The following is a 24,242-nucleotide window of genomic DNA, read 5'->3' as shown; positions in this document are numbered from 1 at the left end:
TAAAATTCAAAACAAATGAACCAACATAACAAAATAGGAATAGAGTCATAGACACAGAAAACAAACAGATGGTTGACCAAGGGGAGGAGGGAGGGGGAGGAGAGAAATAGGTGAGGGCGGTTAAGAGGCACAAAAATTCCAGTTGCAAAAGGAACAAGTCACAAGAATGACGTGTACAGTGTGGGGAATACAGTCACTAGTTATGGAATGTCTCTCTCTATGGTGGCATATCATAACTAGACTTATCATGATGACCATTTTGTAAAGAATAGAAATGTAAAATCACTGTCTTATGTATGAGGAACTTAATGTTGCAGGCCAATTACAGTTCAAAACCAAACAAACCGATAGAAAAATGATCAGATTTGTGGTTACCAGAGGCAGTGGGTTGGGATCAGGGGAAATCGGGGAAGGAGTTAAATGGTACAAACTTCAGTTATAAGATAAATAAGAACTAGGAAACAACATGATGAATAGAGTTAACACTGCTGTGTGTTGTATATGAAACTTATTAAGAGAGTAAATATCAAGTGTTCTCATCACATGGAAAAAGCTTTTTTCTCTAATTTTGTATCTATATGAGATGATGAACTTATTGTGGTCATCATTTCCTGATGTATATAAGTCAAATTATTACAACCTTACACTTATATAGTGCCGTATGTCAATTATCTTTCAATCAAACCACAAGAAGAATAAAGAAGTAAAAGACTGAATATGTATTCTGAGCCTTGTGCCTGCAGCAGGAAATCACTGAATCTTATTTTGGGGCTATTCTACAGTGTGTAGTGTGGCACAGAGCAAGGCCATTCTGAAATGGAGAGTCTGGGTTCATTTCTCTGGCAGCTGTAGACTTCTTTTGACAGCATTTCCTCCTATTAAAAATATTGGAGTATAGTTCCTTTAATGTGGTGTTACTTTCTACTGTATAGCAAATCAGCTATATGTATACATATATCCCCCCTTTTTGGGATTTCCTTCCCATTCAGGTCACTAGAGAGTACTGAGTAGAGTCCCCTGTGCTATACAGGTTCTCATTATCTATTTACTGGAATATTACTCAGCCATAGGAAGGAACAAAACTGCCGTTTGCAGAGAGGTGGATGGACATAAAGACTGTTACACAGTGAAATAAGTCATAGAAAAATGAATATTGCTTATATGTGGAATCTATAAAATCGGTACAGATGAACCTAATTGCAAAGCAGAAATAGACAGATGTAGGGAACACATGTATGGACACAAAGGATTAGACGGGGGTTGGGAGGAGTCAGGAGATTGGGCTTGACATACATTCCCTTCTGTTTTGCTCTCCCTTTAAACTGTCCACTGGGGGCTGAGACTAGGGTGAAGCCTGCGGGGTACCTGGGGCACACATTTTAGGGAGGTTTTCACTGTCAGGATGAGTCAAGGCAGGGTGACTACCTCTTTAAATATTGCACCCTGGCTGCCTTGTTTGCCTCCTTCTGTTCCCCACCCTGACTCTCACTCCTAGAAGAGTCTTCAGTGTTTAAAGTCTAGGCTTTGATTTGCTATGTGCTTTTATACTTATATAAATCATCATGTCTAATGTTATCAGAATTATTTAGAAATCATATTAAAACTGGGCATGATTCTTACCCTTTAAGACACATTAGGCTAAAATTAATAGATACTGGATATATTGCTCATCCAAATATAGTCAGTGGGGTTACATCTTTAATATGGATTTTGTGATCATGGCAGTCAAAACTAGAAAGATGTGTCTTGGTGTCTGTCTTTGTGGAAGACACTTTCTGAGTAATAAAATCATACATGGGAAAAGAGAGAGAGAGTCACCCTTTCTTTACGTTACTAAGTGTATGATTCATCCCCCTGTTACATGTGGCTTTTCGTGGTGCTTAAACTGTGTATGTGATGTCTCTCTTACTTGATAGGCTGCTCAAGGGCAGAAGACATTCTCCACCTCCTCTGTTTCTCCAGTATCTAGGACATACCAGGAGAACGCAATGGCACCCCACTCTAGTGTTCTTGCCTGGAGAATCCCAGGGATGGTGGGAGCCTGGTGGGCTGCCGTCTATGGGGTCGCACAGAGTCGGACACGACTGAAGTGACTTAGCAGCAGCAGCAGCAGCGGCAGGACATACCAGAACTGAAAAAAAAAGAAAAAAAATGCAGGGAAAATTCTTTATTGAATGAAGTTATTTTTAAAGCATTTTAGAAGAATGTATTTGCCCTCTAAGTATACAACTCTGTGAAACTTTGGAGACCATGCACTCTTCTCTATTTCTCTATACAGGGCCACCACTTACAGGTCCACAGTGTAAGACTCATTTTCCCAATAAAATCCTTGAAGACAAATACATATATTTCCTACTTTGAGTATATATTTCCAATAATCTAACAAAGAAGTGTGAATGTATTGATTTTTACCTTACCTCGGTGAGGAAAATAAGAACAATCTACAAAACTGGTTTGTGAATATTTAATTCAAAATTATTATGCATTCCATATCTCATGGTGGATATCAACTGTACACATTGGGTACCTCCCAGTTTCCATTGTTACACTAAATTTCAGTCTTTAGGAGTGGTTGATGTGCCATTATGCATATCTTTTGTGTTGTATTTTTCAATTGAGTAGAAAAAAATATATGTTAGGGTAAATGACACCTTCCTAGGATTTCAATGTGATATTTGAACAAAAGGTATGATATTCACAAGCTGCAGTGGAGCGTGTGTCTACTTATCTGTGTGAACCTATGAGGCTGATGACAGTGGTAATGAAGCAGTTTTTGCATGAGCGATTCTTCAGAGGTTCTTCTCAGAGCCGTGATAGGAGACTTGCTCTTGGAGATCAGAGTGCTGATGCTGAATAAAACTGCATCCTTTTAGCTTCCTTAATGATCTGAAGTCTGGCCTGAACACTTCTCCCAGTGTCTATCTTGGACTGGCCTCTGAATCTTATTCTTTCTTCATTATATGACCCACCCTTGCTTCACTCACCTGCCCATGTGCATTTGTATTAAATTTCTTTGACTCTGTCCAAATGATTACTTTTTAAAAGAAAATAGCACAGAGACATCTGTCTTTAACTACATAGACAATGTATTTATATTCATGACTTTCTTGCCTTTACGCCTCCTGATGATTTTTGAAATGTGTCTGCATCTTTCATTTACACCCATTTATCCATTTGATATATCTTTAGGGGTCCTGTCAACTCCTTTCTTCAAAAGATGTTCCTTCCAGAATCAGAAACTCCTTATCCAGACATCCCAAACCGATTGTAATCTGCAGTCCTATGAGAGCATCTTCCCTTCTTCCCTCAGTGTTTCAGCCAGAACAGTAATTTCTGCACATCTCCAGCCACAAGCTCTTTGATGAATTTTTGACTTTTCCTAGGCACTTTACCTGACCACTTTTTCACCCCATGTAAATCCTTTGTACCTTTCCTGCTTTCCTCTGAGCGTAGGACCCATTACTTTGTACAGAAGTGCTTCTGTGTTTCCTCCAATGCTCTGAGATGCCAAGTGTCTCCTGCTTCGAGGGCTGAGTCTTACATTTATTTTCCCAGGAGTAAGCAACAAAACGCCAAGGCATAGGAGTATGTGTTTGTTGAACTGAAAAGCATTGCTTTATATAATTGTGTTGAGTTTACCCTGAACCAAATACAGTGCTTTGGCCCCAGTCACAGTTTGTGGACTGGATTTGGCCGGCATTTCGCCCACCTGCTTCACATAAAAGGCAGTACATTGTACACGTTAAAAGGATAAACTCTGGTGTTGTGCTGCCCAAGGACATATTGGGGCTCTGCCACTCCCTAACTGAGGGCCTTTGGATAGGTTACTGAACCTCTCTGAACTTCAGTTTCCTGACCAGAATGTGAAGAACAATAGAGTATATGCACTATAATTCCTTATTTTATTTCCTTAGTATTTAAACTAAAAAAAAAAAATACTAAGTGCACAATCTGTTACACTCACACAGTTTCTCCTTTGCATAGACATCACCATTTCTCAATCTGAGGATTCAATCTATGTTTTTCAGGATGTAAGTCAATTTATTTCTGGATTCAGAATATCATGACTCCACTTTTTTTTTTTCCCCCCACACATTCTTTCCTTTATAGACTTCATAACCAGGCAGGGTCCTCCATTTTTCCTCCAGGCCTTTTCATCTATCTCTTTTACATGCGTTTCAGAATCTCCTCTTTTTGGAAGCCAGGATCATTCTGAATAAGAAGATCCTATTAGAATGGATGAATCTTAGGACCCATGCTGGGATCAACTAAAATATAAAAGAAAAACACAGAGATCACAAGGTTTAACCTGGATGAGAAGCCAGTGGTGCAGCTCTAGGCAGAAGGACAGAGCAAGGAGGAGAAATTTTCAGGGCATTTTCAGATATCCCTCAAGCCATTCTCCATAGTTACGAGGAACTTCTGTCTACTTTCATTTCCTTCTGGCAGATTTTTGAAACTCATTTTGTTAGCTTTCACTATCTCCGATATATTTCTCATGATTTTCAAAGAAGAAAGACAAGCCTTCCTAATTTGGATCTTGGGCAAATTTACTTAAACACTTTCTACCGTAATTTTCTAATCTGTAAAATGAGGATGAAAGTCAGAGTACCTCCTTTATAGGATACGAGAATTACATTAGTTAAAGCACAGAAAGCATTTAAAATAGTACCTGAGATGTAACAAGTATCACTTTGCTATCATCATCACTTGAGCTCACATGTCTAGCCAAGCAAGGTACAAAGTGAATGGGAAGATCTATTTTCTACTCTTTAAAATTTAGCTTTGACCCTGACTACTTTTCAGTCAGATTGTCCCAAGCATCTGTCCTGAAGTCTGTCTTTCATTTAATTACATGTCTTTTTGATTCCCCTCAATTGATTTCTTGACTCCCATTTGTGGACCTCTTGCCCTTGGCTCACAGCACCTTCCATTCAAATATCAGCTAATTAAGCCCAGATATTCCTGAGCCTCACCTTACCTCTCAGCCTAGATCATCCTGCGATGAGGAAGGAGGGTTGATGCAAATTGCAACTGACAATGTGTACCGAAGTGGACATTTATCGATTCCTACTAACTATGCACACTCATTCAGATAATTACCATTCACGGCTGACACACCCCGGTGACCTCATCTCACAGGTGACATGACGAGGGGAGGGCTTCAGCTGATGGGAAGCTATTCCTCTGAAATATTCTACCGTCTTTGTCCTTCCGTGTTAATTATCTTAGTCTCATGACAACAGCTGTTCACTCTCCCAAGTAAAGAGTATGTATGGCTCAAAGCACACCTTTAAACATTTAATCTGGGTCAAGCCTAGTTGCCTTTAGTGGGACAGTATTCAGTGTTTGCATCCTTGCCGGGAGGATGTACAAGGATTGTGGGAGCAGAGACTGGATGCAGGAAAGGTGTGGGCATGCTTTGTAGGCTGGAGAAATTTGTCCAGATGCAATCCGCTAGCAATATCCAGGTGGGATGTCAGAGTTGACAATGAGCTAGTACAAAGTGACCAGGAAGAGTGGGGCAGATTGAGAACCAGCCAGGATTCCCTTAGGTTCTAGAACCTGCTAAGTGTTTTGATAGCCTCACTCAGAATGGGAAGAAAGTTGGCAAGGACGTGGAGCTGTTTCATTCTCTTCTCTTGGTCTTACCCATGGGTCTTCGAGTAATAATGCAAACGACCACCAAACACAGTATTAGATTCTTTGATAAAAATGAGTAAACATTTTTCTAAATTTTTGATAAGCTGAATCACTGCTTTGCCCATCTGATGAACTTATATATACTCTCTCGCTCACAAAACACACACACATGATAGAATATACTGGAGTTCAGTTCTATGGTAGACTATGGCCAGGCCTTTTACAGGAATTGCCTTATATTAGGACCACTTTAAGCCCGTAGTCAGAGCATCTTTTTGCACCTTAGAAAAAGAGTTGGACCCAACCTGAACCAGGGTAAGCCTGGCTTGTGGAGAAGAGCACAGACTGGACACCAGCCTATTCAGCCATCATCTGGATGCACTAGGGAGGGCCTAGCCCACACAGCCATTGTGGATGCCTTGATTATCAGGTACAATGCAAGCTCACTCCTTCCCAGCCCAACGGAATAAGAATCAGCCAGTTAGCTGCTCTTGGTTCCACATTGGATGGATTACTCCAGGTGGAGCTTGTCTATCTTTATGGGTTGGAAAGTATATTGAATTTGGGAAAAAAATTGGCAGAATCTGAATAATTATTTCTGCCCATTTTCCTCAAACCTAGATCAGTTCTTTGTTCTCCTTTAGCTCTGGGAATCATCGTCAGTCTCTCTGAAACAGTTTGTCTCTGTCCTGTCTTGCTTTGCACTGTTACCTCCCAGACTAATAGCTCCTTCTGTGCTGAAGGGTGCCTAGGCCCAAGCTCTAATCTAGCTCTACCTCTAAAACACAGTTAATTTGCAGGATAAACGCTTTGCCATCTCTGAACTTTACTTTTCTTATTTTTAAAATGGGATAGTATAAAGATCCAAAGAGATTTAGTGTGAAAATACTGCGGCAACTAAAAGAACAATGCAAACAAATACTGAACCGAAAAGAGTTAATTTAGCCTAAAGTTAAAATAGAACAATTTACTCACTCACTTTTCTCTCATTCCTCCATACAGTTTGGACATCTATTAAGTACTGAAGAAATATATCATTTTCAACTGTCTGAATCCATATGCAGTTGATTTCAAAGTTTAATTGTATTTGAATGAGGAATCAATACGTATAACTGCACCAACATTACTGCGCTGAAAATCTGTGCATGTCTCCGATGCTTTCATAATATATTTCAATTTTCCCATTACTTTTCCATTATTATCCCATATTTTTGAAAGGATTCTGTGAACACTGCAAAGTATCACAAATCCCAAATGAATGGTAACGACTATTGGTGTCGATTTCAAGCTGAATTTGTTACAATGTTCTTCAGCTCTTCCTGGTTCTAGTCTGGCTCTATAACAGAGATACCAACAATTTTTCCTGAAACATCTGTTTCATCATGTTCCTTCCTGGATAAAAGGGCATTCCTCTTCCCCAGCTTGTATTATTACGAATGACAGCCAGAGCTCTTCATGGTTTGGCTACAGCCTTTCTTGTCTCTTTCTGTTTTAAAATATACCTTTTTCCAGCCAGGCTGAGCATCTAAAAATCCCACACAGGAGGAGATTGTTTTTTTTCTTTTTTTTAATTGGAGGATAATTGCTTTACAATATTGTGTTGGTTTCTGCCATACAATGAGTGAAAGTGAAAGTCACTCAGTGGAGTCTGACTCTTTGCAAGCAGATTCTTTACCAGTTGAGCCACCAGGGTAGCCCAAGGCTACCACAGGGTAGCCCATCCCTTCTCCAGTGGATCTTCACAACCTAGGAATTGAACTGGTGTCTCCTTAATTGCAGGCAGATTCTTTACCAGCTGAGCTACCAGGGAAGCCCTAATGACAATGAGATTCAGCCATAACTCAATATCTCTCCTCTCTCTTAAGCCTTCCTCCTGTGCCGCCACCCCACCCATCCAGGTCATCACAGAGCGCCAGGCTGGGCTCCCTGTGTTACACAGCAACTTCCCACTAGCTGGCTGTTTTACACATGGTGCTGGAGGTGTGTCAGTGTTACTTTCTTAATTCTCCCTACCGTTTCCTCCCCTCACAAGTCTGTCCTCTACGTCTGTGTCTCCAGTGCTTCCCTGCAAATAGGTTCATCAGTACTAATTTTCTAGATTCCATATATATGCATTAATATATGACATTTGTTTTTCTAACTTACTTCACTCTGTATAACAGGCTCTAGGTTCATCTATTAATACCTCACTACAACTGACTCAAATTCATTCTTTTTTTATGACAGCAATGTTTTGTTGCATCTACATCTTATTTACCATGTGGCACCAAGATGTTGTGCCGCATCTTATTTACCCATTCATCTGTCAGTGAACATCTAGGGCGCTTCCATGTCCTGGCTGTTGCAGATAGTGCTGCAACGAACATTAGAGTGCATGTGTCTTTTTGAATTGTGGTTGTTCTCAGGGTATATGCCCAATGGTGAGATTTCTGGGTCATATGGTATTTTTATGGCTAGTTTTTTTTAAGGAAGGGGATTATTTTCAATGGAGTCTTTGATCATTCTGACTTTACTGAGAATGCCTATATTTCATTTTTTTCCACGACCAGTCTGATCCACTGCACAGAGTCCAACTCAACCCCAAACTCCTTCTCAAGACTAAAGACCTTTGAGGTTGCTCAAGTTGTAGTGACCTCTGTCCTTGGTAAAACCTGATCTTTGGAACACACTGCCTAAGAAACCTTTTGATTTCTGGGATGACACTGCCTTTAAGATAATGGTATCTTCAATGCCAAGGTCAGGTCCAGATGGATCCTCAGGCCATGCTGGAGCCTCCTTCCTTCACCCTGAGTCCACTTCTCCATTCCCTAACTAGTGTAACACCACTGTGATTAGAATCCAGCCCACCAATAAAATGATAATTTATCAGCTGCTAGTTGTAAGAGATTCCAGAGCAAAAAAGAAAACACTGTGCAGATATGATAGCCAAGGTCAAGGTGGCAATGGGGGAACAAGACATGTAACCAAGCATTAAGAAAAGAATGGTAGCAAAACTGAAGGAAACTGCAATTGCTGTCACACTAAATTGGTCTGCTAGAAAAAAAGAAATTCGTGTACATGCATTTAAAGACTGGTATAGTCACTTTAAGTTATCTAATAAGCAAATGAATTATAATCTGGGGGGAAATTTTGACTACTATCAGAACATATGATCTAGTCTGATAAGATCCTTACTATTTAGAAGTTGTATCAATGTGAACCTGCTTAGTGCCTACTAATGCCAGTTTTGAGACAAGGCAAATGTTTAGATCCTCTTTTGTTGGGCAGTTGATGTGAATGCCTAGCCAGCACCATTTCCCCCAGTAAAAGAATCCATATTTTCTTTGCTGAGCTGTTTATCCTCACTCTCTGATCATGCTATTGAGGGAGATGACTTAACCTCTGATTTCAGGGCTGAACTTGTGACCCAACTTAGCCAATCAGTGTCTTCCAATTCCTCTGAGCACAGTGATTGGTTGAGTGAAGGCAGGTCATCCTGAACATTGGGCCAAGGGGGCTCAGCATCAAGAAATGTATTTGAACTTTGAAGAGATACACTTGTCTTGTATCATCAGTTAGGTTGCTACGAGTGAAATAGAACCAGTAGGATGGATAGCCAGATAGCTATAGATGGCTTTCAATAAACTGGCCTACATAGTTGTGGGGGGTGACAAGTCCAAAATCTGTAGGACAGGTGGGAGGCTGGAAACTCAAACATGAGCTACTGCCGCAGTACAGAGTCAGAATTTCTTCTGACTTGAGAACATCTTAATTTTGCTCTTGGGGTCCTTCAACTGCTTGGAAGAGTCCTACTCACATTATTAAGGATTATGTCCTTGAAACTGTCCCTTTAAAATAAATTGACTATAGATATTAACTGTATCTTTCCTTGGACTTGCTTATTAGATATCAACTGTCTAGTCAAGGCTATGGTTTTTCCAGTGGTCATGTATGGATGTGAGAGTTGGACTGTGAAGAAAGCTGAGTGCCAAAGAATTGATGCTTTTGAAGTGTGGTGTTGGAGAAGACTCTTGAGAGTTCTTGGACTGCAAGGAGATCCAACCAGTCCATCCTAAAGGAGACCAGTCCTAGGTGCTCTTTGGAAGGACTGATGCTGAGGCTGAAACTCCAGTACTTTGGACACCTCATGTGAAGAGTTGACTCATTGGAAAAGACCCTGATGCTGGGAGGGATTAGGGGCAGGAGAAGAAGGGGACGATAGAGGATGAGATGGCTGGATGGCATCACCGACTCGATGGACATGAGTTTGAGTGAACTCTGGGAGTTGGTGATGGACAGGGAGGCCTGGCGTGCTGCAATTCATGGGGTCGCAAAGAGTCAGACATGACTCAGTGCCTGAACTGAACTGAACTGATGTGGGCATCTTCCAAACTTCTGAAAAGAAATGAGAATGTAGGAGCCTTTTTATATAACAAGTTAGTGCCAATATTCCTTATGATTTCAAACCCTTTGTAGCCAGATTCTTTAAAATCTGTTTTAAAAAAAATTATCTGCCTGGAGCTTCCAGTGACTCTTCTGTGTAGAATTTTCTGTGACTAACAGGGATTTTCTGTCATCTAAATATTCTAAGGGCTTCCCTGGTGGCTTGGTGGTAAAGAACCTGCCTTGCCTGTCGATGCAGGAGATGTACATTCAATCCCTGGGTTGGAAAGATTCCCTGGAGAAGGAAATGGCAAGCTACTCCAGTATTTTTGTCTGGAAAACCCCATGGACAGAGGAGCCTGGTAGGCTACAGTCCATGGGTGTCAAAAGAGCTGGACAGGAAAGAGAAAGGGTTAGTTGCTCAATCATGTCCAGCTCTTTGAGACCTCAACAACAAATGTTCTAATGCAGAGCACCCCCTAGCATTACCATAAAGTGTAGTAAATATTTGTGTGTGTGTGTGAGACTCCTGTCTGTATCGAGAATTTGTGTCCCTCCATTCAGCATGTCAGCACCATTCTTGTGGGCCATTCTCTCACAGAGCTATGAAAGGAATATTGAGCCCACAAATAGGAATGGTTTCTTTGCCAAGTGACCTTTCTGGGACTAGGGTTCAACCATGGAGCCTGGAATGACCCTCTATCCTCTAACCCCTGAACACATCTGTGCAACTGGTTTACCCCATGTGGTGAGAGGTGGGTGGAAAGAAGATGATAGAATGATCTGAAGGGGAGACCCAGAGACTGGGGCCCCTATGGGTCCAGGTCTGGACTCAGGGTGCTCTATTCCAGCCTACTCTGGCTAACCCTAGGGAACAGAATGTGGCCAGAATCGAAATTAGAAAATTTCAAGAAAGGCGCTTCATGGCATCAGGTCCCCTGAGGCAAGGGCCCTGCTTGCCTAGGTCTGAGGAGAATACTGCTTTGATGTCCACCTTGCCCCCCCCCACCCTTCTGCCAGTTCACATGATAGTCAGAGCCAGATTCTCATTTCTTTTTTTACTTTAATGCTACTCTCTCCGAGAATAGTAAATCTATTTCTGTACATTGTATATTTTTAAAAACCACTCTTCATTCTCCAACACTACTCTCTCTCAACACACATGCCTGCATGCACGCACGCACACACACACACACACACACACACACACACTGAATAGCATTCTTGTTAGAATAACTAAATTCAGAGATGAATAGAGAGGATTAAGTATAGTGCTCATCCTATATTCTACTCTTACAGTAATTGATATAACATCAGTGAGATTTTACTGGCAAAATTGATTCAAATCAAACCAGAAAAATTCAGCTTCAAGAACAGAAAATGAGCTAAAAGATGGTAAGCAAAGAATAATAATATGTGGTGATGTCTTCAAATTACTCATATTTTAGGTTTTAAATAATTTGAAGTTGCAAAAATGTGTTTAACAAGGGTGAATTTTTTTAAATTGTAATGTCTTTATTAATGATCAGAGAGCAGCACTGAAAGCATGATAATGTCTTTTTCAGTGATTCAATTGGAAGGCATTAAAAATATTTGGGAAGACATACAAATTATACAAACAGAGCTGTAGAGTTTATAAATATGAATGGAAGGGGAAAAAGATGTTTCAGAAATCTATGAAACAGTTGTGTCTATAGGAAAATATAATTGAAAGCAAAAGAGTCCTCAGATAGGATACAGGTCCTGTGACACCCTCTTCTAGCTTAATGTCCCATAAGACTTTGGGTCAGTGACATGTGGTATTCCAAGTGAACTGTCAGAAGTATCAGTCAATTAATAAAACTGTACTATAATTGCTTTTCCTATTTTTATAGTGTGGCTATTTACTAATCTTTGGAAAAATATTCTAACTGGGTTAGGCATGTTTTAGAATCACCATGTTGTACAGCTTCCAGAGTTCCATCTACATAATCCTTTCAGCATCCATGTAAATGGCACCTCCTGGAGATGTGCGGTGGATGCCTGCAAGATTTTAGATAAAATGCCCTGCCTTGGTTTTACATAAGTTGTGCACTGTCATTTCAGGGTGCTCCCTGATGCCCAGTGATATTTGCATTACCCTACAGCATCTAGAATGCACAAAGTGTCCAGCTGGATTATGTCAATCATTTTCTATGGATGATATAAATATTCAAATACTTTCAGACCATAATCTTAATGATTTACATATTGACTGTCTTTCTGGAAGGACTGAACAATATAACATCAGTTCAGTTCAGTTGCTCAGTTGTGTCTGACTCTTTGCAACCTCATGAATTGTAGCACGTCAGGCCTCCCTGTCCATCATAAACTCCCGGAGTTCACTCAAACTCACGTCCATCGCGTCAGTGATGCCATCCAGCCATCTCATCCGCTGTCGTCCCCTTCTCCTCCTGGCCGCAGTCCCTCCCAGCATCAGAGTCTTTTCCAATGAGTCAACTCTTTGCATAAGGTGGCCAAAGTACTGGAGTTTCAGCTTCAACATCAGTCCTTCCAATGAACATCCAGGACTGATCTTCCAAATGGACTGGTTGGATCTCCTTGCAGTCCAACAGACTCTCAAGAGTCTTCTCCAGCACCACAGTTCAAAAGCATCAATTCTTCTGTGCTCAGCTTTCTTCCCAGTCCAACTTTCACATCCATACATGACCACTGGAAAAACCATAGCCTTGACTAGATGGACCTTTGGTGGCAAAGGAATGTCTCTGCTTTTCAATATGCTATCTAGGTTGATCATAACTTTCCTTCCAAGGAGTAAACATCTTTTAATTTTATGGCTGCAGACACCATCTGCAGTGATTTTGGAGCCCAGAAAAATAAAGTCTGACACTGTTTCCACTGTTTCCCCATGTATTTCCCATGAAGTGATGGGACCAGATGCCATGATCTTCGTTTTCTGAATGTTGAGTTTAAGCCAACTTTTTCACTCTCCTCTTTCACTTTCATCAAGAGACTTTTTAGTTCCTCTTCACTTTCTGCCATAAGGGTGGTGTCATCTGCATATCTGAGGTGATTGATATTTCTCCTGGCAATCTTGATTCCAGCTTGTGCTTCTTCCAGCCCAGCATTTCTCCTGATGTACTCTGCATACAAGTTTAATAAGCAGGGTGACAATATGCAGCCTTGATGTACTCCTTTTCCTATTTGGAATGATATATACATATATATCCATCCTGTGTTACTCTCTGCAGGTGTCATGGGCTTGTAGAATTTTAAAACATGATTTCTGCTTAGATATTTCATTAGGCTTCATATTCCTGTCAACTTCGAATCAACTTACACTGATTCCCAGCCAGAAGGGAGGAGGTCTCATTGTAATCTGTGCCAGGTTAGGGTCTCCCAAACCTATCATCAGGATTGGTACAAGGTCCCCTTGAGGGAGCTCTGGAATTTTCAGGTTTGGACAAAAGCTCTATTTTAAGCAAGTATAGACTATTTATCTTCTGCTATGAGTATACTTTTATTAAATGTTTACTTTAGTGATATTTTTAAACTAGATATTCAATAATCATTCTTATGAAACTTCTGTTTTCACATGTGTTAATGAAAATTATTAACTAAATATATATTCTTTTCTTCTACATTATATTTCTCCTTTCTAATAGAGTCCTGAGGTTAGTTCATGGAAAATTAGATTAAAATATGCCTAGAACTTGGAGCTGTTTTTGCAGGATTCAGCTAATAACATGCACACATAAACAGGCTTGATCCATACTATTATTATGTTTAGAGGAGGCTGAGTGAATCAATGACAGACCTGCATGAAGCTTGGAAAATTGATGTGAGAGCCTAGAATTATCCACATTCCTGTCTCATTACTCCAAGAGGGAGGCACCTGCATGCCTGTCTGGTTCCACAGGCAGCTCTGTAGAGTCCAGTGGAGATGGATCCAGTGGAGATGGAGATGACTCAGATGTCAATGCCATTGTCATCCAAATTAGCCACCATTTCTCTTGTCAGAAGCCTGAGCATTTTCTGACTTTCCTTGTTCCTATATATTAAAAGAATAGTGAGAAAATATACTGACAGGACAATGAGAACATTTGGACTTGCTTAAGAGTTTTCTTTCTCATTAATTAATGATACAGCATCAGTGTTCTATATCAGTTGATTGTGATTTTAGTTAATTGACTCATGTCTTGAAGTTCAGTCATCATCTCTAGGTCCCTGGATAAGATGAGGTATCTAGGAGGCTCTGAAAGTATAAGTATGCCCCACACTTACTCCATGCGTCTACCCTGCCTGAATATTCAGGGACCTCTTTGTTGGCCTTGTCTACTACCGCTTATTACTACAGAAAGGGAAGTGTGTGTGTGTGTGTGTGTGTGTGTGTGTGTGTGTGTTGGAGGAGGTCATCAAGAAGACACAACTGCCAGTTGATCTGTGACCTAGACCCGAGCAATCAGAGGTTCCTCACCCTATTGCCTGCTCTTAGAATGTACATTCTGCCCACTTTTCTCAGACTAGGAGTTGTTTCGGGGAGGTGGCCTTGAGAAAGTAAGGTGCTGTTTAGACTCTTTGGACTAAAATATGACTAAAGCCAGTTCAGGCCTATTTATAAACTTTTAAGATTCTAGTGGGCAGGTATGGGAATTTACTCATCTTACAGCTGCCAAAGACAAGCCTTGTATATAAGTATCCTTGAGTGTTAAGTCTGTCACCTACCAATCTGGAGTGTTCTGTCTCTTTCTTTGATCTCTCCCTGACTGTTCCTTTGGTCCCTGACAGTTGAGCTCTTCTAAAGGGATTAGCTTGATGGCTTGGACAATGGGAAACTGAGTGATGGATAAATAATGAATAAGCCTTTGTGGGGTAGGATATGTGGAAGACATTTGAGTTCCTCTGCAAGAGCTTGAGGCAGTCCTCACTGTTTTCACATCCTGGCTTATAAGGTTCTGATAACCCCTGACAATCAGGGAACTGATGCCCTAGTCTGGGTATAAACTCTAGAAACTTATCCTTTGGTAGATACAACGGATTGGGTACATGGGAAAAATAGCTACCATAGCTCTGGGTGGGGTAGTGCATAGCCAAAAATTCTGGTTGCCTTTGGAATGCAGCAATGGTTAATGCAGTAAGAGTGCGTCCTGTGTGTTCTAAAGAATGCCAAGGCTACTGCCTAAAGAACCTAGGACCATTCACTGGAATTCTCAGTAGCTGAGGGACTGACAAATTGATTATACTGACTCCCTCTGTCTAAGTGAGAGTTATAAATATGTCTTTGCTTATATGACCACTGCGGCTGGTCTAAACTAAGCTTTCCACTATTGCTGTGCAATCCAGGCTGCCATCATTATGGAGATTAGAAAAGCTAAGTACTGTGTACAGATGCCATCAGTATAGGCAGAGATTGAGGATCATATGCCAAAGGTGTAAGCCTAGACAAAAGAATATGCCATTGAGTAGAGGTTGCATGTCTTCTATAACCCACAGGCAGCAAGATTAGAAGAAAAAAAATTAATATTAAAATATCAGATTAAATCCCTAACAAGTAAAACTACCTTGGCCAGGTGAACTGGAGTACTATTTCGGGCTTTAGTACATTCAAGGATCAATTGGTAAGGCCAGTGGCTCCACACATTAGAGTGGGAACCCCTGTCGAGACATTCAGCAGCATAAAGGTATGGAAATTGTGGGAGACAGACATTGCCCAGACCCCACTGTGGATCAATGTGCTATGCTGCTGAGAATAGGAAACCTAGCCACTTCAGGGAAAGGCATTCTTCATTGGAATTTACAATGAGACATTCCACTGAGGTGGGTAAATTATTTCATATTCCCAGGTGCTGGGAAACTGTTTAATCTCCCCTGAGATTCCACTGTCTTGCTGCAAACTGGACCTGTTAAAATGTGCTATACTTGAGATGGAACATGTCCCATTGGAAAAAGAGAAAATAGGTCTGGTCTGCCATATCCTTTCCCTGGTCCATCTCTTCTCTCCTGACAGCACAGCCTCCCCCGGCCAACATGTATGGTTTGTGCAACCAGGTCAAGTTCCTGAAGCTGCCCATCTCCCTCTTCTCAAGGCCGGGTGTACGTGATCTGTCTTCCACTAGTGCGATCATGGGGTTGTCATTTTTGTTCCCTCACATACAGGTCCTTAATAATTCACCCAGCAAGCCTGAAATGATAGCTGACAAAGCCTGTCCTTACCGAACACTGAATGTCTCTAATGTGAAAAGCTGTCCTCCAACATAGGTGGCCTTGGACGTTATTACTGCCTCACAAGCAGACACCTATGCCATTATCCAACAGAATATTGTATTTCCAGACCTGATGAGTCTGCTAATGCCCAGAATATATGACCCCCAGCCTAGAGGTTTTAATAAATCAGTGGTTTGGATCACGGGGCTCTTAATGGAAAAAAAAAAAATATATATATATATATACACACACACACACACATATATATATATCTATATATACGTTACTTGATTTGGAGATCAATATGTTAATCTGTGTTTTATGCTGCATGTGCCTGTACCATTGGTGTGGTATCTGCCTCCAGTGCAGCCAGATAGCCACTGAACAAGCCACCTCAACTCTAGTGAAGCTCCAGGCTCCTTGCTGGCCTCTCAGGGCACAGTGCAGAGGAGGGGGGAGCTTGTAAGATGGTAAGAAAGAGCCCATCATGAGAGTAGAGTGTTAGAGGAGGTCACTGAGAGGACATGACTAGAGAACTGAACCTTGATAATCAGGGGTCCTCACTTCTCCCGTGTTCTTGGAATGTACATTTCAAATCCACATTCCCAGCAGGAGCTGTTTTCAAGGACATAACCTTGAGAGACCAACATGCTGTTGAGACCATCTGAACTGACCATGTGCTGAACCCAGTTAAGTCCTCCCTATAAACTTCTAAGATTCTGTCCTGCAGGTACTAAGGTCAACTCATTTTGCAACTGCTGAAGGCAAGCCTCTTTCGAAAGTTCTTTTGCTTATCAAACCTGCACCTACCAATCTTGGAGGGTCTGCCCCTTTCCTTGGACTCTCCTTGCCCTCCAGGAACAAGGGCCAATCTGCAGAGAGAGAGAGAGAGAGAGAGAGAGAGAGAGAGAGAGAGAGAGAGAGAGAGAGAGTGTGAGAGTGTGTGTGTGTGTGTGTGTGTGTGTTTGGGTGCAAGGGGAATACATTACTTTTCAACTGAAATTTTCAATCTATTTGAGGTAGGATAATGTTTATTATTAAAACTATTTTTTTTTCTTTTCACCAACTTTGATTCAACATGTTTATGAAGTTATTTAACACCTGATCTGAAAATACTGATATTTCCATAGCTGTTTAATAAAAAAGTCTTATCATACTGTGGTTCCAGACTTTACAACAATCTCTCTGTAATGCTGGAATTACTTTAATTATGAGCTCTTTCAGACATGATGGATTGCATGTTGTAGAGGAATGGCATATTGTGCCAGTGAGTTAGGCTTCTCACATACGCACTACCTTTGTAAAACCTGGTTCAATGTAGTTAATCTTTGAATACCCCCACCTCCCATCTCTGTGCATACCCATACATGCCTACACACACATGCACACACACAAACACATACACATCTAAACTCTTAATTGAAAATTAAGGTGAACAGAGCACCAATCATAAATATACAATTCAGAGACCTTTTAAAAAGTGAAAACACCTGTAGCCACCACTCAGATCAAAAAAATAAAATATTGTCAGTCACCTGGAGATTTACACATCCCCCCTTCCAGTCACTACGCTCTCGAAAGTTGACCTCAATCTTAAAACATCATTAGATAATGTTGGCCATTTTTGAAACTTATAGAAGAAAAGTTGCATGTCACATATTTCGTACCCGCCTTCTTGTTCTTAACATTTGTCTTTGAAATTAAGCCACATTGTTACATGTCCCAGTTGTTCCTTCTTACTGTGTTTTTCACTTGTACAGAACTACCACAAATGACCCATTTTCCTTGACAAAAATATGGATTGTCTTTGTATATAATGTCTAGGAATAGTGCTGCTATATTCTAGCTTGTGTCTATTAGTGCCCAAATGTGTGCATTTCTTCTGGGTATACACCTACAGATGGAGTTGCTGGGGCTCATATCAAGCTTTAATAAATGCTGTCAAAACACTTTCTAAAGTGATTTACTTGTTTACCTTCTCACTAGCCTTGAGCAAGAGTTCTAGTTGCTTCAAATCCTCTGTGTAGTCATGCTCAGTCACTTCATTTGTGTCCAACGGTTTGCGGACTCATGGACTGTGGCCCACCAGACTCCTCTATTCATGGGATTTTCCTGGCAAGAATTCTGGAGTGGATTGCCATGTGCTCCTCCAGGGGATCTTCCTCACCCAGGGATTGAATGCCTTTCTCCTGCATTGCTGGCAGATTCTTTATGGCTGAGTCACCAGGAAAACCCCTATATCCTTGGTAGCACTTGGTAATTTCAGGTTTTTCAAACTGTCATCATTGTGATTTTTGCATCAGTTCAGTTCAGTTGCTCAGTCATGTCCGACTCTTTGTGACCCCATGAACTGCAGCACACCAGGCCTCCTTGTCCGTCACTAACTCCCGGAGTCTATCCAAACCCACATCCATCGAGTCGGTGATGCTATCCAACCATCTCATCCTCTGTCATCCCTTTCTCCTCCCACCTTTGATCTTTCCCAGCATCAGGCTCTTTTCCAATGAGTCAGTAATTTGCATCAGATGACCAAAGTATTGGAGCTTCAACTTCAGCACCTTCAGTCCTTCTAGTGAATATTCAGGACTGATTTCTTCAGAATTGACTGGTTTGATCTCTTTGCAGTCCAAGGGACTTTCAAGAGTCTTCTCTAACACCACAGTTCAAAAGCAGCAATTCTTCGGTGCTTAGTTTTCTTTATAGTCCAACTCTCACATATCCATACATAACTACGGGAAAAACCATAACTTTGACTAGACGGACCTTTGTTGGAAAAGTAATGTCTCTGCTTTTGAATATACTGTCTAGGTTGGTCATAGCTTTTCTTCCAAGGGGCAAATGTCTTTTTAATTTCATGGCTGCAGTCACCATCTGCAGTGATTTTGGAACCCCTAAAAATAAAGTTTGTCACTGTTTCCACTGTTTCCCCATCTATTTGCCATGAAGTGATAGGACTAGATTCCATGATCTTAGTTTTTGAATGCTGAGTTTTAAGCCAACTTTTCCACTCTCCTTATTCACTTTCATCAAGAGGCTCTTTAGTTCCTCTTCACTTTCTGCCATAAGGTCGGTATCATCTGCATTTCTGAGGTTATTGATATTTCTACCAGCAATCTTGATTCCAGCTTGTGCTTCATCCAGCCCAGCATTTCTCTTGATGTACTCTACATGTAAGTTAAATAACCAGAGTGACAATATACAGCCTTGACGTACTCCTTTTCCTATTTGGATCCAGTCTGTTGTTCCATGTCCAGATCTAACTGTTGCTTCCTGACCTGCATACAGATTTTTCAAGAGGCAGGTCAGGTGGTCTGGTATTCCCATCTCTTTCAGAATTTTCCATAGTTTGTTGTGATCCACACAGTCAAAGGCTTTGGCATAGTCAATAAAGCAGAAATAGATGTTTTTCTGTAACTCTCTTGCTTTTTTGATGGTCAAACAGATGTTGGCAGTTTGATCTCTGGTTCCCTTGCCTTTTCTGAATCCAGCTTGGACATCTGGAAGTTCACGGTTCATGAAGTCTGGTTTGTAGAATTTTCAGCATTACTTTGCTAGTGTGTGACATCAGTGCAATTGTGGTGTAATTTGAACATTCTTTAGCATTGCCTTTCTTTGGGATTGGAATGAAAACTGATGTGTTTCAGTCCTGGGGCCACTGCTGAGTTTTCCATATTTGCTGGCATATTGAGTGCAGCACTTTCACAGCATCATCTTTCAGGATTTGAAATAGCTTAACTGGAATTCCATCACCTCCACTGGCTTTGTTCATGGTGATGCTTCCTAAGGTATCACTTAGGAATGTGATGCAGATAATTTGCAGTTATCTGTTGACCATTGAGGTAAAGCACCATTTTACTTATTTATTGGGCCATTTGAACTGTGTAATTTGTGTGTGTGTGTGTGTGTGTGTGTATGAAATATCCATTTAAAGCTTTGGTCTATATTTCTGTTTTGTTGGTTGGTGTTTATCTTACTGAATATATGAAATTCTTCATACATTCTGGAGTCCCTTATTATAGCAATTCCCAACCTCTCTGATCTAATTCTTGATGATCTGAGGTAGAGCTGGAATAATAATTATAGAAATAAAGTGCACAATGAATGCACTTGAATCATCCTGAAATTATCCCCACTCCTGGTCCATGGGAAAATTGTCTTCCATGAAATTGGTCCCTGGTACCAAAAAGTTTGGGAACTGCTGCCTTACTGAATATATGCATTGTAACTATCTTTCCTCCATTTTTAATGAAGAGATTTTCTTGATTTTTAAAGTAGTCAAATCCTTTCTTTTATGGTTAATGCTTTTTTGTGTTCTATTTAAAGAATTTTCTTTGTGAATGATGGCATTTGAAGCATTTTATCTCTATTATAATTGTTTTCTAGAAAGACAACTGGCTTTTATGTAATAAATGTGAAACATGAACTTGTCAAATTCAGCTCTTACTTTTAATAGTTTTCATCATCTTATGTATTCTTTGTCATCTGCAAATTAATGATTGTTTTTATTGTTTTCTTTTCTAACCTTATATTTTTTATATTTTCTTGCCCCATTGTCCTGGGTATGACCTCTAGCATCATAATAAATAAAAATAAAGATAGTAGCTTCTTTCTTGGTTTATTCCTAGTTTTAGAGGAAAACAGGCTTAATGCTCTAGGCTTTTTTTGTTTTGTTTTGTAGATTCTACTGTATTATGCCAATTTTTTTCTTTTATTCTTGTTGCCATATTTTCTCCAGTTGTACTGAGATATCAGTCACATATAATATTGCATTATTTTAAGGTGTATGCATAATAATGATTTGATATATGCTTATATTGTAAAATGATTAGCATAGTGAGTTTGGCTAATATCATCACCTCACATAGTTACACAGGTTTTTTCTTGTGATGAGAACTTTTAAGATCAATTCTCTTAGAAACTTCCAAGTATGCAATACAGGGACTTCATGACCTAATTACTTTTCAAAGCCTCAACCAAAACTTTCAGTATAATATACAATCTTTTATTACTTTTGCATATATCACATAAATCAAACTTTTTCATGAAATAGTCAAAATAACTCTAGAGATTGTACATGAATGAACATACTCCCATCATAGGATGACAGAGGACTCATTCAGGTTCTTTTCTGGAAAAAAAAAATTGAGCATTTACACTGTGTTAGCTAGTGCTATAAAATAAATTAATTACCTAATATTTCCTTGGTTCTTCTGTGTTCTGGACATTTGGTACTGAAGATGCAAAGCTGAGGAAGGCTTGAAGTGGTCCCTTTTATTCACACAAATAATATAGACTCTAGTGAGAAGCAGAAAAAATAATTATAGCATTTTATGTACAGGCTTTTAATAATAATAAAAATGCCAATAACATTCATGAACATTTACTGTGCACCGACATTTTTATGAGCACTTTACATACATCAGTCCTCACAGTAACTCAGTAGGATCAGGTGGTGTTATCACTCCCACTTTACCAGTAAGGATCCTGACACACAGTTAGGCTGGAGCACTTTGCTGAAAGTCATATGACCAGGAAATGGCATAGAAAAATCAAGAGCTCCAGGAATGCTAGGATTTAAACAAACAACTGGCCCCACCTAGAATAGTTGGGGATGGCTCATGAAGCAGGAGGAGAAGGCAATGGCAACCCACTCCAGTACTCTTGCCTAGAGAATCCCATGGATGGAGGAGCCTGGTAGGCTGCAGTCCATGGGGTTGCTGGGAGTCAGACACGACTGAGCGACTTCCCTTTCACTTTTCACTTTCACGCATTAGAGAAGGAAATGGCAACCCACCCCAGTGTTGTTGCCTAGAGAATCCCAAGTATGGGGGAGCCTGGTGGGCTGCCGTCTCTGGGGTCGCACAGAGTCGGACATGACTGAAGTGACTTAGCAGCAGCAGCAGCAGCAGGAAGCAGGAAGAGTTAGCACAATTTGGCACACATGATTGGGCTGGCACTCAGGAGAAAGAACCTCTGAAATGTCATAGGTGTGTGTGTGTGTGCATGTGTGTGTGTATGTATGATGGTCAGACATGCTCAGAGAAAGATGAAGAGCCTGGTGTGCTCACACTTCAGGGTTTCAAAAGCAAGTTGTAGAAACAAAGGAAGGCTTTTGAAGAGAAAAATAACAGAATCTCAGCTGTTTTGATTGGAATATATTAATCTGGCTCTCCTACCTTCCATTGTGATAGTATCTACTCCTTACAGAGGGATTACTAAGTGCTAGGCAGAGAATAAGCACTTCACACATGTTAATTCATTTTCACCTCAGAAAAACCCTGCAAGGTGTACACTTGAACAGAAGGGAAAGAAAGAAGAAACAGTTGAGACACAGAGCAGCTGAGTAACTTAATTAAGATCACATCTCTAATTGGTGGCAGTGTTAGGATTTGGATCTGTAGCTTTGGTCTCAATCTCTGAACACACCAAAGTTTCTATTGTATTGTTTTTTTACAGACTGACATTGTTAGGTATATTATAATAGATATTGCGTATACTATAGCCAAAAATGTTAGGTATATACTGTACATTAATACATATATGCCTAATTTGATAGGCATATTATATACATGAAAATATCTCCCTACCCAGCTGAAATATAAACATCCCAAGAATAGAGACTTTTGTGTATATTGCACTGCTGCTCTTTCAAAGATTAGTAGAAAAGCAGGCCAGCTGTAGTTGATACAGAATGAATGAATTATGATTTAGTGAATGGTAGATGTCTGTATGGGCAAATCAGAATGTGTGTACACACACACACACACACACACACAATCCTAAGTATTTCTTCATTTTTTTTGAATGATTCAATGTCTTTTATTGTTTAGATATGAGTGCACCTTTTGGATAACTTGATTGTCAGTAAATTACAGAGTTTATTTTCTAAGATGTGGCAGAAGTTATACCAATAAAACATAAAGAGAAAATTCTAATTTATAAATATCACAAAAATATATATTTATTTTCTATTACTATATAACTCACTTGCCTCCCCCAAATAATTTTACCATGGCCTAGAGCATATGTGATGTGTGTATATGTTGTTGTTTAGCCCCTAAGCCATGTCTCACTCTCTGCAACCTCATGGTCTATAGCCCACCAGACTCTTCTGTCCACAGGATTGTCCAGGCAAGGATACTGTGGTGGGTTGTGGGTTGCCACTTCCTTTTCCAGGGGATCTTACTGGTACAGGGATTAAATCTACTTCTCTTGCTTGGCAGGTGGATTCTTTACCACTGAACCACCATACACACATGTATAGCGTATGTACATAATACAGAGAAGTTGTGTGTATGTATATATGTCCTTTTTTGCACCTGCACTGAGCTTGACTTTACCTGGAGGCTGGGTTGGTCAGGATAAGAGATCCTGGTTGTCATTTTGCAGGCATATGCTCTTCTCCGTGATTTTCATGATCCTCTTTGATGCTGCCTACCTCCTATCCAGACTAACACTTCTCCTACACAGCCAGGGCTTCCTGTCCTCTATTTCACACTACTACCTCCCTGACCAGCTGTGATTGGCTGTTACAAGCTGTTTCTGAGCTTGGTATGTTCACCTTTTCTTTTTTTTTCCTTTCACTAGCTGAGATCTCTTGTCTTTCAGTATCTCATTATTCCTTCTTTTATTCAATGGAGTTCAATCACAAAAATCTTTAAGAATTATCTGGTAACATACAGTTTAGCACTCAATTGTTTGCTAATTGGTTACATAGATGAGGTATGTTGGCATGTCTTTCAGGTTCCCCAGAGGAAATATTAGACAGAGTGCCAGGGAACCCTACTTCGCCAACTGATACATGTTGTATTACTTACTTATTTCTATTTTTTGGCTGTGCCATGCTGCATACAGTATCTCAGTTCCACAACCCATGTCCCCTGTAGTGGAAACACGTGGTCTTAACCACTGGACCACTAGGGAAGTCCCTTGATAAGTATTCTAAACCATGACATGCGCAGGGAGCTAGGAGACCTAGGTCAACACACTATTTGTGAACGTGAACAAATATTTCTTCTGCTAGGGCCTTGTTTTTCTTATCTGTAAATGGAGTT

The 24,242-nt window shown here is 40.3% G+C and overlaps 1 long non-coding RNA gene across 2 annotated transcripts in view; it reads left to right on the top strand.

Moving 5' to 3' along the window:
• The window catches only part of LOC121819011 (uncharacterized), a 203,069-nt gene that overhangs the window by 57,196 nt on the left and 121,631 nt on the right, over nucleotides 1–24,242 (top strand). Inside the window, exon 3 of one of the 2 annotated variants that reach the window (XR_006059120.2) lies at nucleotides 1,917–2,325. The exons of the other annotated variant lie outside the window; for it this stretch is intronic. This is a non-coding gene — a long non-coding RNA (uncharacterized LOC121819011). Of the gene's footprint in view, nucleotides 1–1,916; nucleotides 2,326–24,242 lie in introns of those variants that run through there. 2 annotated transcript variants of the gene reach the window in all.

This window comes from Ovis aries, chromosome 3 (genome assembly GCF_016772045.2).
Source record: "Ovis aries strain OAR_USU_Benz2616 breed Rambouillet chromosome 3, ARS-UI_Ramb_v3.0, whole genome shotgun sequence".
Classification (NCBI taxonomy): domain Eukaryota; kingdom Metazoa; phylum Chordata; class Mammalia; order Artiodactyla; family Bovidae; genus Ovis; species Ovis aries.
Note: the sequence above shows the minus strand (reverse complement) of the source record. Positions and strands in the feature narration are given on the sequence as shown.